The sequence below is a fragment of the Camelus ferus genome, chromosome 13, assembly GCF_009834535.1.
Source record: "Camelus ferus isolate YT-003-E chromosome 13, BCGSAC_Cfer_1.0, whole genome shotgun sequence".
Lineage (NCBI taxonomy): Eukaryota > Metazoa > Chordata > Mammalia > Artiodactyla > Camelidae > Camelus > Camelus ferus.
The window spans coordinates 63,546,440-63,563,470 of record NC_045708.1 but is presented as its reverse complement, the minus strand read 5'-3'; the positions used below and the strand labels follow the sequence as shown (position 1 = coordinate 63,563,470).

The 17,031-nt window shown below is 44.9% G+C and overlaps 1 long non-coding RNA gene across 2 annotated transcripts; it reads right to left on the bottom strand.

The window, feature by feature from the left end:
- Positions 1 to 466: 466 nt before the first annotated feature.
- LOC116668182 lies at positions 467 to 8,939 on the bottom strand. 2 transcript variants are annotated; one of them, XR_004325245.1, is made up of 3 exons: positions 8,622 to 8,939; positions 1,912 to 2,061; positions 467 to 1,123 (listed from the first exon to the last, which is right to left on the bottom strand). It is a non-coding gene; the product is annotated as an uncharacterized LOC116668182 (long non-coding RNA). The 2 variants fall into 2 exon arrangements; XR_004325246.1 differs by having other exon boundaries at positions 8,645 to 8,939.
- Positions 8,940 to 17,031: the final 8,092 nt, after the last annotated feature.

The following is a 17,031-nucleotide window of genomic DNA, read 5'->3' as shown; positions in this document are numbered from 1 at the left end:
TTTTAAATTCCAATTTATAATATGTGAATAATTGCTTTCAATTTCTGTTATAATTTTAAGTTTATATACGATATTGAAATATTTAAAATATTTAGCATATTAAATATTTAAAAGAAGTTAAGGCTAACCCTATTTATAAGTTTGATTTATGAGTGTTCCTTGTTATTTGAGTACTCAGGAAAGTTATGTTAGTTCAATCAAAACACTGAAATAATAATTTAAAAAAGAAATAGAGTACATTGATTTATAAATGCAATTTAAAAGGTGTTAGCTTAGCTAAGCTTAGAAATAGGATCACATGTTATTCAAAGTCTTTTATATAGTTTTTAAAAATTTGATAAGATGTACTTAATATACAAAGAACAATAATATTTGATGCAGAACTTAAAAGCTTCAGGCAAAATAGTTTTTTTAATCTGTAACTTTAAATTGAATATTAATTTTTAAAAGTAACATAAACCTCTGATTAGATTTTACTGCCTCAAAACCATCCGAGGTCACCAAAAAGCTCACATTTAATAGAAGCGACATAAAAGAAAATTTCTAATTATGCCATCCTTCAGGAATCGGGGCGGGGAGGTGGTCAGTCGGAGTGAATCAGTGCGCGGACAGTGTGAAGGTGACCTGGGCTCTGGGGAGAGCAGCCGAAGGCCGTGAACTTGGCTGGTGGGTGCCTTTGCTCTGAGTCGAAGCGTTCGAAGTCGGAGGAACACCACGTCCGAAGGCCTTAGTGACTGAGCAGGTAACTTGAGTTCCGTCAAAGCCAGCTTGGCTCATCCCTGCCGCACCTCCCCAAGGCAGTGCGGTGAGTGTGGCATTCAGGCAAGTGTTTGATTTTCTGCTTCTTTATTAGCTTAATTTAAGAAACCAACTCTGTCCCCACAGAGAAAACCGCAGGAAGCTCACTTTGAAGTGGTGGCCATTTCTGGCTTCAGCACTTCAATTCCCACTCACTGCTGCACGTCTCCTTGGTTTCCCTGTGTGTGGCCGCTGGTCCTAAAATTTCTAGTTGCTTCCACGTTGGCCCAGGGGTCAGGTCAGGTCAGGCCGAGTGAGAGCCCTGGGCAGATGCTGTCATGACCTGGCATGTGTAGTGTAGGTCTTAACTTTCCCGTGATCAGTCCTAAGAAGAACCACAGGGAATGACGTAAGGCCTGCAATGTGGGAACCAGAAAGAAACTCTAAAGAATCAGAAATGATTGTACATGAAGGAAAACCTGAAGGGAGGGTTGACAATGATCTGAAAATGTGTAACCAGTTTTAAGACTGTCCTCAATTCTGACCCCTTCTATATTTACTTTACTTCCAAGCATTCAGGGTGCTCCAGGGACTGGCCATGGAGCAGTGGGAGAGCAAGGCGGTGAGGAGGACCACTGAGGCCGGGCCGGCCAAGACGGCGGCACTCAGCACACCCTGCAGACAGGGGCGCCCTGGACCTGTGTGCGATCCTGACTTGGACTGCAGGGAGCTCGGCGCCCTTCCTCTGCTCCGGGCCCTACTTGCCAGTTCCAGGAAAAATAGGAAACATCCCACTTGCTACTTCCCACTATGCATTAAGAGAACAGGGATGTTGCTTTTTACTGGGTGTTTTTGTGTTTATCTCCATGGAGATTATTCGATAGGAAACCAAAGCACAATATACCAAGATTTTTATCATAGCTCCTTAGAAATTGTTCTTGAAGTCTCTTTAAGGAAGTCCAATGTCCAGCTAGAGTGGAGAGACAAGGAAGAGCATACAGATGCCTTCTCTGAGAAGTCTTCCCCATGCTACCCCAAGAGGGCCAGCTGCGCTACCTTCTTTCTTCCATTTATTTGACAAACATTTATTTGTCAACACTGAGGATCTAGCAGTCTCTGACTTCAAAGAGCTCTCAGTATAGTGAAGAGAAAGTAAAGTAAACAGATACTCACAATGCAGTGTTACAAACGCTATGTTGGAAGTGGCAGGACTGCTGGGTGTGGTTGTGTGAGTTGTGTACTGCACAACTCCAGATGGGAGCAGGGTGCCTTTCACGTTGCAGCCAGGTAGATGCACAGCCACACGTGGCAGCCTTGTTAGCTCTGGAGGTAGATAGGAGGGGCAGTTAATCTGGGCAGGTGAAGATAAGCAAAGGGTGGTAAACTCTGAAGTGATTCCTGTGTTTCAAATCTCCTATTCACATCCTTCTGTCACCCCTTCCCCCTGGAGTGTGGCAAGACCTATGGCTTCACTTTAACTAAGATAATATGGCAAAGGGGATAGCATGTTGCTTCTAGATTTTATTACATGAGACTATAACATCTCTCCTGCTAAGAGACCCTCTCCTTTGCTGGCTTTGAAGAAGCAGGCTGACATGTTATGAGCTTCCCTGTGGAGAGGGCAACATGGCAAGGAACTGAGGGCAGCTGACAGCCAGCAGGAAACTGAGGACCTCAGTCTGACAGCCCACAAGGAACTGAATGCTGGCAGCAACTATACATTCTTGGAAGTGTATCCTTCCCCAGTCAGACCTTCAGATGAGACCCCATCTCTGGCTGATGCCATGACTGCAGCCTTGTGAGAGACCTGGAAGCAGAGGATCTATCATGTCTGACTTGTGAGAACATAAATATGTGTTGTTTTAAGCTGCTAATTGGGTGGTAATATTATTATGCAGCAGAAGATAACTAATATGAAAACTTAGGGACAGCATCTCAGCTTACATGTACACTCTGTTCCCGTGGTACTTTGGAAAATCCTCAGAACAGTATATTGCAAATGTCTGTCTCCCCTTTTGAAGCCATTGACCATGTCTTATCCACCTCTGAGCTTCCTCATCTATAAATAGGATAATAACGTCTACTGCTTAGAGCTGCAAATTAGATAATTTAGGCAATGTGCTGTTCCACTGTGCCTGACTTAGTAAGTGCTCATTAACTGCTACCTCTAAGTCTGCAGGGTTTATCACGGTACCTGGCACATGGGTTACAAATGTTTATTTAAATGGGTTAAATGCAAGAATTGATGGAGAAGCCCAGTGTATCAGTACCGGAAAAAGGAAAAGTGTTCAGAAGTTTGGCCACCATCCCTCAAGGTCTGCCAGAAGGAACCAAAGGTGTGTTAAACAATTAATCTTGTTATATGGCAGGGCAACCCCCACCCCCCCATCACACACACACACACCCCTTGTTCTTATTCCTCGAGAGTATCTTGACTATTTGTGGGCCTTAAGTCTCCCATGTAAAATTCAGAATCAACTTAACAAGGTCTCTAATAAACTATTGAGATACTGGTTGGAATTGCATTGAATTTGGAGAGTTGATATATTTATGGTATTGAGTTTTCTTACCTATGAACATGGTACATCTCTCTATTAGTTTAGGTCATCTTTAATGTTTTTTAATAAAAAAATGTCTCCATAAGATTCTTGCCCTTATTATATTATAGTTTTATTTCTGCTGTAATGGTGTCTTTTAAAAGTTATGTTACTATAATTTTTATGGCTGCTGTATGGAAAGGCAATGGGTTTTTGTATACTCGGCCACTTGACTAAATTCTTTTCTTAATTCTAATAATTAGACTATAAATTCTTTTGAATATTCTGTATAGGCAGTCATATTATCTGCTAATGATCATTTCATTTCTTCCTTTCCAACTTGTATACCTTTAATTTATTTTCCTTTTAAAATTTTATTAACAAAGTCACGAGGATAATGTTGAATAGACTGATGACACGGAATTCTCAGCTTGCTTCTAATTTTAAAGGCACTGCTTGTAAGTTTTACCAGTAAAGTTGATATTTCCCATAAGTTTGGTTTTGGCTTTTAGTTAAGAAATTACCTTCTTAATTATAATTTTCAGAATTTCTTATCACAAATTAGGTTGCTTTTTCTCAGATACTCTTTCCTGCATCTATTGAGATGATCAAATGATTTTCCTTTCCTAATCTGTGAATGTAATGAATTACATTAATTATTTTTATAATGCTTGCATTATAAACTTTGCATTCCTGAGGTAAACCTAACTTAGTGTGGTGGATTATCTTTTTCATATTCTGCTGGATTTGGTTGATAATAGTTTGTTTAGAATAATTTACTTTTGCAACTTTGGTTAAGAGTAGGATTGACCTATGATTTTCCTTTCTAGTCATATTTTACTTGATTTTAGGATCAGTGTTATATTAATCTCATAGGATGAATTGGAAGAATTTAAGATTGGTGCAAGAGGGTGTTCAATTAAGTTTCAAATTATGGACCGAGATTCAAAAGATCTAACCTTCCAAGTGATATGATAGGCCAGGTAGCCTGTTCAAAGGAAATATCCAGGACTTAGTTCCTTGCCATCAACTCCTCATCCTCTCAAGCATGTAAATCAAGAAGATCCTTTTGGAAATTGTTACTGGTATGAACTAAGCCAATTGAGAAGGAATTTAGTAGTTCCCCTTGGAGAACTCCGTGAGTCCCCTGCAGCTAAGCATGTCCGGTGGACTTGTGCCCGCCTCCTGTCTGGAACACAAAAGGCAGGAACAGGGCTGGCTGGGACAAAGGAAAGGTGCTGCTGGGCTTGAATCAGCTTGCATTCTCCAAATCTGCCTGGGCAAAGAGCGCGTGAGTGTTTCCTTGGCTCGTATACCAGAAATGCACAAAAGGGCTGGCACGGGGTCACCCTGGATTGTTTCAAATAGAGTCAGGTCAGCTGGAAGGTGAACAGGTTGCATTACAGGCAGAGCTGGAGGTTGAATGCTGGTTGCTGTTTTTGTTGTTGCTTGTTGGCATTAAATGGGAGTTAATAAGCAACTTCTAGAACGCAACGCATTCCTTCAGATCAAGGGAAATTAGTAATGATGGGATAAGAAAACAGGTCCTCCAAAATTCACACGAAAGTAGTCCATGGAAGAAAGAACCTGCTTCAAGTACTCGGCAGGTCCAGAGGGAGCAAAGCCCTCTAACAGCAGTACCAGTTCAGTAAAGACTGTCTCTTCCCCTTCCTTCCTCATCTCCCAAACCTGACCAGGTCATAATAAACGCTGAGTGCAGGAGGGTGTCCCTGTTATCTGGTTATTGCCTTTCAGCTCCAAGCCCGTCCGTTTATTCTTGACTCTGAGATGCTGGAGCCACAACCCTGCAAACCACATCTCTGCTCTGTCGGCTGTTGCCTGTTGGACTCTGGCCATTGGGGAGCTCGAGGGAGACTGGAAGGCTGGAGGGACAGAAGGATGTGCTCCTCGCTGCTTCTCTCCTGTGGACTTCGGTCTGCTCTTGGTCCCTGTGAGTGTCACTCCAGTCACTTCTTCACCCTGGCAGTGGCAGTCCCGTCCATAACCCTGCCAATCCAATTCACAGTTTCTACAAAACTTACAGGACCAGACTCATTGCAACCACCGCTCCACTCTGAAACATGAGTGCATCTTGGCCAGCACCTCCCTTTCAGAGTCGGGGTCCTGACCTCGTGGGCTCCTTCCTTTGAGCTCAGAGACACCAGCACCAGCCAAGCATCACTTCCTCCTCAGGGGCCAGAGTTTCAGTTCTGCAGGGTTCCTTGTCTATGCTATGAAGCTTTAAGAATTTAAACCTCATCCTTTTATTCCCTCAGCTTTGGAGACAGTAGCTGCTGCTTCAAATTGCTACATTTATGATGCATTGGAATTCTCTTCTTATCTCTTCAGTTACCTGGTTAGTAGTGTTACATTTAGTTAATAATTCTTTATATTAAATTCTTTTCAAATAACTGGTGTGTTTTCTGTCTCCTTGATTGGAGCCTGACTGTTGGAGGGGAGGGGTGATTGAGAAGGTGGGAGAGAGAAAGAGAAGATTCTGACTCCATTTCCTGCCACAGCCCTAGTTGGAGGGAAAGAGGGTGGAGTGCGGAGAAAGTCTGAACTTTTAAATTGAAAGCCTAGCTTATTATATTGTACTGGACATTTTAAGTTACTAATTTGATTCAGGGTTTATGTCTAAAAGTAAATATAAGCATTTTTATTCTTCAATAATGGCCATAAAAGTCAACCGGCTTGCCTGAGTTTTCATCCAATGGCAGGGGAAGGATTACCTTCACTGAATTTTTTTTTTAATTAAAGTATAGTTGATTTACAGTGTTATGTTTCTGGTGTACAGAAAGTGATTCATATATATATATATATATATATATACACACATATATATTCTTTTCCATTATGGTTTATTACAGGATATCGAATATAGTTCCCTGTGCTATACAGTAGGACCTAGTTTATCTATTTTGCATATAGTAGTTTGTATCTGCTAATCCCAAACTCCTAATTTATCCCTCCCCACCACTTTCCCCTTTGGTAACCTTAAGTCTGTTTTCTATGTCTGTGAGTCTGTTTCTGTTTTATAAATACGTTCATTTGCATCATTTTTTAGATATCACATGTAAGTGATATCAAATATTTGTTTTTCTCTGTCTGACTTACTTCACTTAGTATGATAATCTCTAGGTCCATCCATGGTGCTGCAAAAGGTATTGTTTCATTCTTTTTTATGGCTGAGTAGTATTCCATTGTAGAAATATACCACAACTTCCTTCTCCAGTCAACTGTCAATGGACACAGGTTGCTTCCATGTCTTGGTTATTGTAAATAGTGCTGCTGTGAACATTGGGGCGCATGTATCTTTTCAAGTTAGAGTTTTCTTCAGATATATGCCCAGAGGTGGGATTGCTGGATCATAAGACAACACTATTTTTAGTTTTTTAAGGAACCTTCGTACTGTTTTTCGTAGTGCCTGCACCATTTTACATCCCCACCAGCAGTATTGGACGGTTCCCTTTTCACTGAGAAGATTTAAAGGGACAGTGGGAGGCAACAGTGTGATAACTTCCTTGATTACATCCCCTGCATCCTGCTTATTGAACATCCTGGTCATAATCTGAGGCTGTAATTAAAATGTCTCCTAAAACTCACAAATAAAACTCTGGAAGCCTAGGATTTCTTTTGCGGGAAGATATTTTTACTACTGCCTCCTATTTCTTGTTTAGTCAACTTCGGTAAGTTTCTAGGATTTTTTCCCATTTAAAATGCATGTTTTCAGACTTTTAGGCATCAGGTTTTCTATTTTATATTTCTGTTATCTTTTTGGTATTCGTGTGTTCTTCTTTTTGATTTGTAACATCACTTGCACCTTCTCTCTGTATATGCTTTTGATTTCCTTAATCAGTCTTTCCAGGGGTTGGTCTCTTCAAAGAGCCAGTCTTCGTCTTGGTTGACCATCTTTAATGTATCTGTTATCTGTTCCTTTCATTTAAGGATATTTCCTTCTTTTTCTTTTCTTTGGGAATATTCTGTTGTTTTGCTTCTTCCTTCTTACGTTTTATGCCTAGCTTATTACTGTTAACCTTTCTTCTTTTTCCAACAAACATTTAAAGCCATAGGTTTTCCTTTATGTGTACTTCAGGGACCTCCTCATCATCCTCTGTCACGGCTGCTTTTCCGTGATCTGAGTGAAGTCGCCACATATGGTAAGTTTTGGGTGCGCCATCATGCGATTCTTGCTTTTTATACTTCATGATGCCTTTTTGACCCCTGAGTTATTAATTTTCTTTACTTTTTAAAAACCCTTTTTGAAGCATATTATTAAAAAAAGTAAACATGTATTCATATAACATGGAAAAGTGCACACCTAATAGCTTGAAAGAGTTTCAGAAACTGTACACCCCCATGTATCCACAGATCAGAATTTAAACAGAGATAATGAGCACTTCTTCACTGAGGTGGAAATTCTCATACCCTAAAGTTAACCATATTAAAGTGTACAGTTTAGTACATTCACAATGTTATGCAACCACCCCGTCTATCCAGTTCCAACACACTTTCATCACCCCGGAGAAAACCTCATACCCGTTAAGCAATCACTTTACACCCCTCTCTCCTCCCAAGCCCTAGGAACCAGTCTGCTTTCTGTCTCTGGATTTTTAAGTAATGCACTTTTAAATGTCTAAATGTATGGAGATTTTAAGTTGTAATTTTTACTGATTTCTAACTCAGTAGTGGTGCTGTCTTATGATACTGATTCTCTAAATGTGTTGAGATTTGATATTTGCTCTATGCCCTAATTCATCATCAGTTTTCATAAATGTAATGTGTGATTTTGGAAAGAATATGTATTTTCCAATGGTTGCATGCAGTGCTCTGTGTAAGTCCTTTACATCAAACTTATTAATCAAGCTGTTCAAAATCTTTATAACTTTACTGAATATTTTTGGCTGTTTGATCTATCAATTACTAAGAAAAAAAGTTAAGTCTCCCACTCTGATCACGGATTTGTCAATTACTTCTTGAAGTCTTGTCAGTTTTTGCTTTAGTGATAGACTTCTCAGATAACACAGAGAGGCACTGATCAAAGCAGAAACTTCAAATGTGCTACATTTGCAAAAAAAAAAAAAAAAGATTATCAGCTATCTCAGTCTTTCCTGCTATTTAATCCAATTTAGTCAAAGTCTTTCCAGAACAAGGCAGCCCTTGCTCTATCTCCCACTGCCTCTCTTTTCCATCCTCCTATTCCAGAAACAGATGTATTTAAAAATCAAAAGAATGGTCTAAGAGTTGTTGAATAAAAATGCTCTAGATCAAGTATCTCACAGTGAGCTATCCGGTTATCCGATAAGGAGTTTCTCTATTTTGTTTCAGGAATTCAGCTGAAAATACCTTTAAATTATTGTTTCACTAACCACTGTACGGCCTCATGGTTCTTCACTTTCTGCAAGGGTCATCGTGCACCGTGGACAGTGTTGGGCTGAGGGCGGACCAAGCACTGCTGGCATCTCACATCTGTGCGTCTCCCGGGTCATACTGTGTCTTCATCAGTCAGCGAGGGGTGGATGGCGATTCAGTCCGCTTGCAGGGGAAAGCCTTTATCATCCCACAGCTGAATGCATTCTGTGTTTGTTTGCTCTCTTAGCCAGAACCGGAAAGAGAAGCATATAAGTGAATCGCTGGGCTGGGTCCAGCACCTTTATTCCTCACTACCTTCTACAGCTAATACGATTGCTAGTTGAAACAATGACTGTCTTTACCTGGTAGCAACATTCTGTTTTGCTTATGAGACAGGCTGACTGATGCGCTTTGATAAAGCAGCAAACGTCTTTCACTGAACCTGGATTCATTTCCCTTAACAGAGGATCTCAGTAATGTCACATCATTTGTCACCCGGCAGGTCAAGGAAAGCCAAGTTCTGAGAGAAGTAAAGCTTGCTCCTGGGAGTGGAACAATGCCACGGAAGGTGAAACGACTGCATTTTCCATGCAGACGTGCGTGCCCTTCTGGGTTTTGCGGGGGGGGGGGGGGCCGGATCTGCTCAGATCAGCTTGTGGTGCTCGGACTAATTGGTTGTTTGGAATGGGCTGCCCAGCTGGCAGCTGTTTGAGCCACTGGAACAGCCCGGGGGTGGCTGAGTCATTTGTCTCTCCAAGACTGAATGGCCTATTATTCGAAAGGGACGATGGAGCCAACCCAGTTTGCCCCAACTTGCTGCGGGTGACCCGGGAAGGGCCTCCTGTCTGGGGCTTCCCTTGAATTGTGAAGAAGGCATCTGTACCTTAGGACCAGAAACAGCCTGGGGGCTGGGGCTGCCTCTGTTCCCTTGAGCCGGGAGGTCAGAGAAAGGCACCAGTTCTGCTGGGCCAGCGTACAGTGCGAGAAAGACCCAGGGAGGGGCCAGGGCGAGCGGACCAGGCCGCTGGGATGGTTTACAGCATGTGGGGCTCCTTACTCCACCCCAGGACCCTTGTCTGGCTCATATTTCCAAGGTGAGAAGTCATGGCAAAGGGAAGGACTCTGGAAGAAATAATCACTTGCCAAGTATTGTGGTGATGGACGCTCTTCTATTCATTTATAAAGCCCTGTATGCACCCAGTCAATCTACATACATTTACTGAGCATCTATTACACACGAGGACTGGTGTCAAGTTCTGTGAGGGGTATAAAAGTAGAAGTCGGATAAGATCACTGCCCTCAAACTCCTTATAGTCTAATTAGGGGGCCAAGACATAAATATAGAACAGTGAAGAACAATGCAAGAGTTAAAATGAAGCCAAAGTTATCAGCATTTAAAGAAATCGCCAAACTCACTTCTCACGGGAGATAAATTTCTCCCAACCCTCAGAGGCAGATCAATGACCTGAATCTTCAGCAGAGCTAACTCTGTTTATAATAATGAGCACAGGCAACATGATTGAGGGCTTACTGTCAGTAGAGCATTTGTAAGCCCTTTACCCATTATTTTATTTAATTTTCAGAAAAGTCATTCAAATGTAACAAAAATCTTAAAAAGTGAGGCACGATTCAGGTTTAAAACTAGATATTACAATCAACACCTTTCCTTTGAATTTCAGCCTTGGCTCATTTGTGCCAAAGCCTGGAGTGAAAATACTTCTTTGCGCTGCAACATGTTGCATCTGAGAGGCTGACCAGGCCCACGCTGTAGCATCGTGCTGGAGACCCGTCAGTGCACAACGGGGCGGCGAACTCTGATGCACAGCTTCGTGGGGGTTACGGGCGGGAGGCAGGAGCAAGCCCTGTTAATAGGACGGCTCTACGGAGGAGAAAGCATTTCAACAGAAGTCAAAGGCTCCATTTACAGATTAGGAACAAAGGTAGAGGTTGAAATTTCAACCTATAAACTTTCGACCAGGCATCTCCAGGTTAGATACCCAGCTATCAAATTGCTTAACAAAGGCACAGACTTGGCTCCAGTATGGCTGGGGAACATTTCTTTGCAATACCAGAGTATAAAACTGTGATCTTTACAGCTCTACTCTCCAGTGTTCTCAGCGGGGCCTTCTCTGGAATAGTGGAACACTGAGCAAATAAGATGGAACACTGACCATGTCACCTCTTTGCTTCAAACTCTTGCAGGATGAGGGCCTGGCACTCAAGGCCCTGCTCAGGTTCAGGGCTGCAGCTGCTCTTCAGCGCCACCTCCCGGTGGGGCCCGGAGTTCACGCTCTAGCAGCGCCAATCATCTTGCCACCTTGCCACCTTGCCACCAGCCAGCTCAGTGGGCGTGCCGAGCACCTACGGTGTGACACGCACTGTGCTCGCCTTGGAGGCAGCTGCTGTGATGTGATGTTCCGTGTCCACCTCTGGATTGCCCACCCACTGCCCAGTGCCTGGGACTCTTGACGGGTCCTTGATGACCAAGCTCAGGTCCCATCCCCTCCAGGGAGCCTAAATTGGGTGACACGCCCTCCTCTGTGTTCTGATTTATTGGTATTGTGTTTCTGGGTGTGGCTTAATCCCCTGTATGTCCCCTAATGGTAGAGACTCATTCATCCTGTATCCCTAGTGCTTGTCATCCAGCTTGACACGTAGTTGGTCCTCAATAGATGTTTGTGGAACTGAACTTAGAAGGAAAGGTTGATTGGGGACACATGTGAGGGTCACATATTCAAGGTCCCCTGGGAGAGGCGTTGGGGGGCGGGGCAGTAAAATGGGACTGTGCACGTGCGAAGTGACAGAATGATTATTTTCCCTGGGGAAGAGAAGCGTGTGCAGATTCCTCGGTGTTCTTTTTCTGTCCAGGGGAACCTTTGCTTTCTATGGGCTGGTCGTCACCTCCACTGGAGGGATGTTCTACTCTAGAGGGGGGTGTGTAGGGGTCCTCCCAGCCCTCTGACCCCCTACAGTGGGGAAGGGTAAAACTGAGCGTAGGTGTTATTGACCTAAGTGGGTCAAAGGTGAGCATAGGGAAATAGGGAAGGATGGAGGTTTGGGTCACAGTCCAAGATGCTATGACCGGTTATGTGATGACTTATGTTTTGGTCAAGACGCCCAGTGCGGAAAATTGGAGGGACAGGGATCCCCAAATCCTGTGGCCACTGTCTGCCGGTGACCAACAATAACAGTCACAGCAAGTGTAATAAACACGGAGGGCTTGCTCTAAGCAAGGCGAGGTCTAAACCTTTTCTATTGTCATTTAAAGGGACTAGTCGGGCAAGAAGGGGTCCATCTCGATCTGTGAAAGGGTCCTCTGAAACGTGCCGACTTCATAGAGAAGAGGGAGTTGGTGCAGTTTCAGGTATCTCCTCAGAGGAGATCAAGATGAGCGCGAGGAAGAGTACGTGTCATCCCGGGGCTGGCCTTGAAGAGTTAGAGAAACCACCAGCCTGTGCCCCCAGCCTGGCCCAGCAGCCGAGCCTCCAGTAGGGGGAGCCTCTGGGGACCTCGCTGCCTCCGCAGCCTTCCCCGCTGCGCACCCCGAGCTCAGGGCGGCCCCTGGGGAGGGGCCCTGCCGGGCCCCACCCCCCACCATCTGGCCAGGCAGGGTCAGGCTCCCTGCTGGGAGGAATATAAATGTGGATGGTGCATGGCACCTTCAAACGTCGTACAAGAGCAGAGGGACAACCCGTTCCAAATGAGAATATTTTGAAAAGCCACAGGGAGCCTCTGCTGCTGTTGAGTTAGAATTGCTCCTCTTTCGTGTGATTAAAGAAGCCCTTGTGGTTTTTTTCTCTTTTCCTTGGAGACAGACCAGGGTGTCTCCCCTCCTACCGCAGCACTGAGTGGTTTTTAAGGTTTCTAAGTGCACTGCATTTACATTTGCTGCTCACTCTCTAAATGAAAGGCAGGCTGGAACACATTAATGAGCGTCCTGATTGCTGCAGCCCTTGAGAAATTAATTAACGACAAGGCAGCGTGCACTTAACATTCCTCCTGTTTCTGAGACGAGTCGGGAGAGCCCAGGAGCTGCGCTTTAATCCGCATCCAACCCAGAGCCACCCCGCGTCCTCAGCCAAGGAGCCGCTTTTCCTGGGCACATTTTGGGTTGCTTTTCCAAGAGAATGCTATTCCATGGATAATTCAGTGATAGTGTGTTTCTCATGGCCTGGAATTTCCCCCCCTAAACTAGGTGGTTTTAGCTGGAAGATCCTTTTGTTTGTCACCTTTCTTTTTCTTCTTCTTGGTTTTTTTTTTTTCTGTTTATTTTTTGTCTGGTTGGTTTTAGAATCCGCTATCAAGCACCAGCACTGACCTGGTCCTTCCCTTGTTAAATAGCTCACACTTAAATGGCGCTTAATGTGTCAGGGACTCTGTGTGTATGTGTGCACACATTTACTTATTCAGTCTCACAACAGCCCTGGGGTAGGTGCTATTATTATCCTTGTTTGACAAAGAGTGAAATAAAGGAACAGAGATGTCAACTAAGTCCCTTAATGTCACACAGCTAGTAAGGGTCAGAGCCACAATCTGAACTCAAGGGATTGGCTTGGAATCCATACCTTAACCACTAATCACATCTACAGCTACCCGTTCGTTTATATTTTGAGTCAATTTCTTAAAAAATTCAAAATGTGTTTATTGAGATGGTCTCTTATTTATCTTGATTCAAGGTACTTTCTGTGCTGCTCCTGCCTGAAGGGATATCCTTCAATGACCTTGCTTTGCCTCCTGAAGCCAGTAGAAGAGCCAACACACAAAACTACTGTTTGAGCATGGGTAAATACCAGGGTGACTTTATGGCATCAAGGCATTGCACATCCAGGGGTTAGGAATCAGGCTCTGCACCAGGAGTTTTGTTTCTGTTTCTTCTTCTGGGGAGGAATGACAGATATCCAGCATATTCTTACTCTGAGGAGGATGGGAAGAAGTCAACAAGTTTATTCTCATTTTTTAGATGAAGACTCTGAGGGTCAGAGAGGACCACTGACTTAGCTGCTCAGGGTTATGCAGATTGTTTTTGGTTTGGGGTTTTTGGGGGTTTTTTGTTTGTTTGTTTGTTTGTTTGTTTGTTTTGGTCTGACTCTGAAAACCTGCAAACCGACTGCTTCCAATGGCTGTTCTTTCTACCACACCACGCTGTGTGCTCATGGTTCCGCTGGATGAAGTGCTCACCAAGATGGCTGTCTTCTATACTCATTTCTTAGCTCAGGGCTAGTATAAGAATGAAGCAACCTTACAACTGTGAATCACAGAGGCCAGGTTCTTATAAGAGCTGCGCAATGTTTTGGCACCTTCAGGAAGCCCTGAAACAAAGCTGAGGACCAGAGCAGCATTTGTGGGCATCCTGGTAGCTGACACATTTCCCTTGTGAAAACAGTGGAGCAGCAAATACTCAGCAAGCCACTCTGAGAAGCAGCTTTGGTTGGACATTGTTTCCAAATAAGAGAGCAAAGACAATCATAAAAGGAAGTGATTTGCATGATGAGCAAAGCATCTTCCAGGCAACACGCTGCCTCAGGATGTTCCATCCTCCACACTAAGCCCTGTGGGCCTGGGAGCGCCCCCCACCCCCGGGGTGACAGCACAGAGCTCTGTATCTTAGACACTGGGAACACGGGGGCTTGAATTCAGACTGGTCACAAGTTTGAGCCTCCGCTCTGCCAAGTCCTGACTGTGAGATCTGAGACAGACTGGATCATCCTTCAGCTTCTGTTTCATCATCTCTAAGATGGGGAAGTGATTACTCCTGTGTCTTAGGACTGTGGTAACAATTAAGACGATGTATGTAAGGTGCTTGGTACATACACAGTAAGCACTTAATACTAGTGGCTGTTTTCAGTGTCCACGATGCTATTTGCCAGATTTTTCCTTCTTCTAAGCACCTGCTGTTCCCTCTGAAATGCTCTCCACTCAGGACTCTGCTCAAAGGGCAGCTCATCAGCAGAACTTCCCTGACCACCCGACCCGGGAAGTTCACATCCTCCCATCTGCTTTCTGCATTTCCTGGCGTGGAACACTCTGAGACGCTAGATTACATCGTCGTGTCTTTATTTGTTGATTGTCACCTTCCCCAAGAACATGTCATCCCCTATGATGACAGCAACTGTGTCTGGTTCACTGCTGGATGCTTGGAGGCTGAGCCAGTGCCTGCCATCCGGGGGGGTGGGTACCAACTAAGTGCGTCCTGAAGGCACATGACTACCAGGCATCTCTTCTGAGTAGCTTCCAGTTCCATAGAATGACACAGCCTAAAACTGGACATCGGGCACAGGAGCTCCTGTGTCCCGGGGACAGGCCTTGGGTTTCAGGGCTGCAGCAGAGTGCCCAAGAGGCCTGGCCCACTGAGGGACTGAGCTGTGCCCAGATGAGCCCTCAGCCCCGAAGGACAGTGCAGGCAGTGCTCTGGGCTGGAGGGGATTCGAACCCGCGCACCGTTCTCTGCTGGAAAGTTACAGCCTGAAGTGACTACCCCAAGCCCCCCTCCCTGCTCTGCCTCCCGCCCTCCCCCTCCCTCTCCCTCCAGTACTGTACTGACTCCCTCCACTCAGTACAGGTGGTACAACTTCCTTGAGGGCCAACAGCACATCTTAGAAGTCACCTGTGGCAAAGGACAGTTTCCTGCTTTCAAACTCAGGAATTATTTTTTTAATGGCAGCAGATAGCTTGGATCATGATTTTCAATAAGTAAAAGCAAAAGTAAGTTTTGCTCCTGGCTCTATTCGGCCGCTCCTGCGATGCAGCACTGTGTGTTTGTCATGCCCTGGCCTCATGGATGGTGCCCGGTGGGTGGACAGGGAAAGAGCTGCCTCCCACCACTGCCACCTGGGAGGCCCGAGTGAGAGACCGAAAGTCAGGGAATGTTCAGCATCCTGGCACCACCTCGCCCAGCCTCCTGGCTTCACACACCCCATTAAGATCCAGATCAAGGGTGAATTGGACACAGTAATGCACCTCAGAGCCACCAGTGGAGGTAGATTAAGAGGCGCTTCTAAAGGGCATGAAGTTTCTCCAAAGTGCAAAGTGCTTACAATTCTAAGCACTCCTAGAGGTTGTACTAAGCAGAAGTGTGGCTTCCCCAAGCCTGCACAGAGCAGAGAAATCGAGCGAGAGGGAAAAATTAATTAAATAAAAATAAGAAGTAGCAAGAAGGAGAGTGTGTTCCACGAATGCTGGCATGACCTAGCGATTCATGCTTGACTTTAGTTAATTTAGATAATTCATGTTAGAATTTTGTTTCTCGGTTTCCACGCTGAGCAGTGAGACTGGCGAGGTAAGGAAGAAGCTGTCTCTGGTCCTCAGTTGTGAACTGCTACCTGTGCTGCAGGCAGAATTTCCACATTAATGCACGTGCGATACAGCATCACTGTGACAGTGACTGTACTGCAGAGGCCCAGGGACAGATGCAATCAGGGAACTGTAGTCAGTATCTTGTAATAGCCTAGAATGAAAAAGAATATGAAAAGGAATATATAAACGTACATATATGACTGAATCACTATGCTGTTCACCTGAAACTAACACAACATTGTAAATCAACTCTACTTCAGTAAACATAAAATACAATGAAATAAAAAGAGTTATATTACCCCGAATCACAGATCTGGGTGCAGAGAGAAGCTGACCTGTCACGAGGATGCGGTGGGGCGAGTCTGGAGTGTGCCATGAACATGTGTTCCCTTAGCCGTTCCACGTAAAGTCGCAAGTCCATGGCTTTCCGGACAAACGTAGCTGGATCTCCCGGGCAATGTTCAGGTCTCTGGCCATGGATGGATGGTTTCTTTACTTATTATTTATTTTCTCCCCAGGTTGAAGCATTTCTTAGATAAACATAGGTCTTGTGGAAGACAACATCTATTTGGGATTCCCTGGGCGAGGCTGTGCCACGGAAGGCATGGCCTGCCTCCGGGCGGCTCTGTTCCCTTTTGACACACACAGTCCCCGCTGCGGACAATTAGGATACTGACAAGCTGATGTCCTCAGCATCTCCTGGGAGCCTGGAGGACTCCATCCCCGCCCCAGAAGCTGGGCCCGGCCAGACAGGGCAGGCAGAGAGCCTGTGACCATCAGGACCGAAGGCTGGCTAGCAGACCTAAGGGTGTATGGGAGAGCTCCCCGTTGCCACTTCCATCCCCCAAACAGCTCCAGGTGGTGGGAAACTTTCCCGCCCTTTCCCCTCCAACTCCTGCTCCTACTTTGTGCCCCCACTAAACGCAATACTTATTCTCAGACGGCGCCTGTAACATTCTGTGCTGAGCTTTGCCCCGTATCTCTGGGGCTGCGTCAGGGAGCCTGAGCCTGGCACAGAGCCCAGACATGGTGGATAACGCATGCTTGTTCACTTATTCGTCTGAGAACCTTCCTGCTGAGGGTGGCAGGGAGTGTGTTCATACACAGGAAC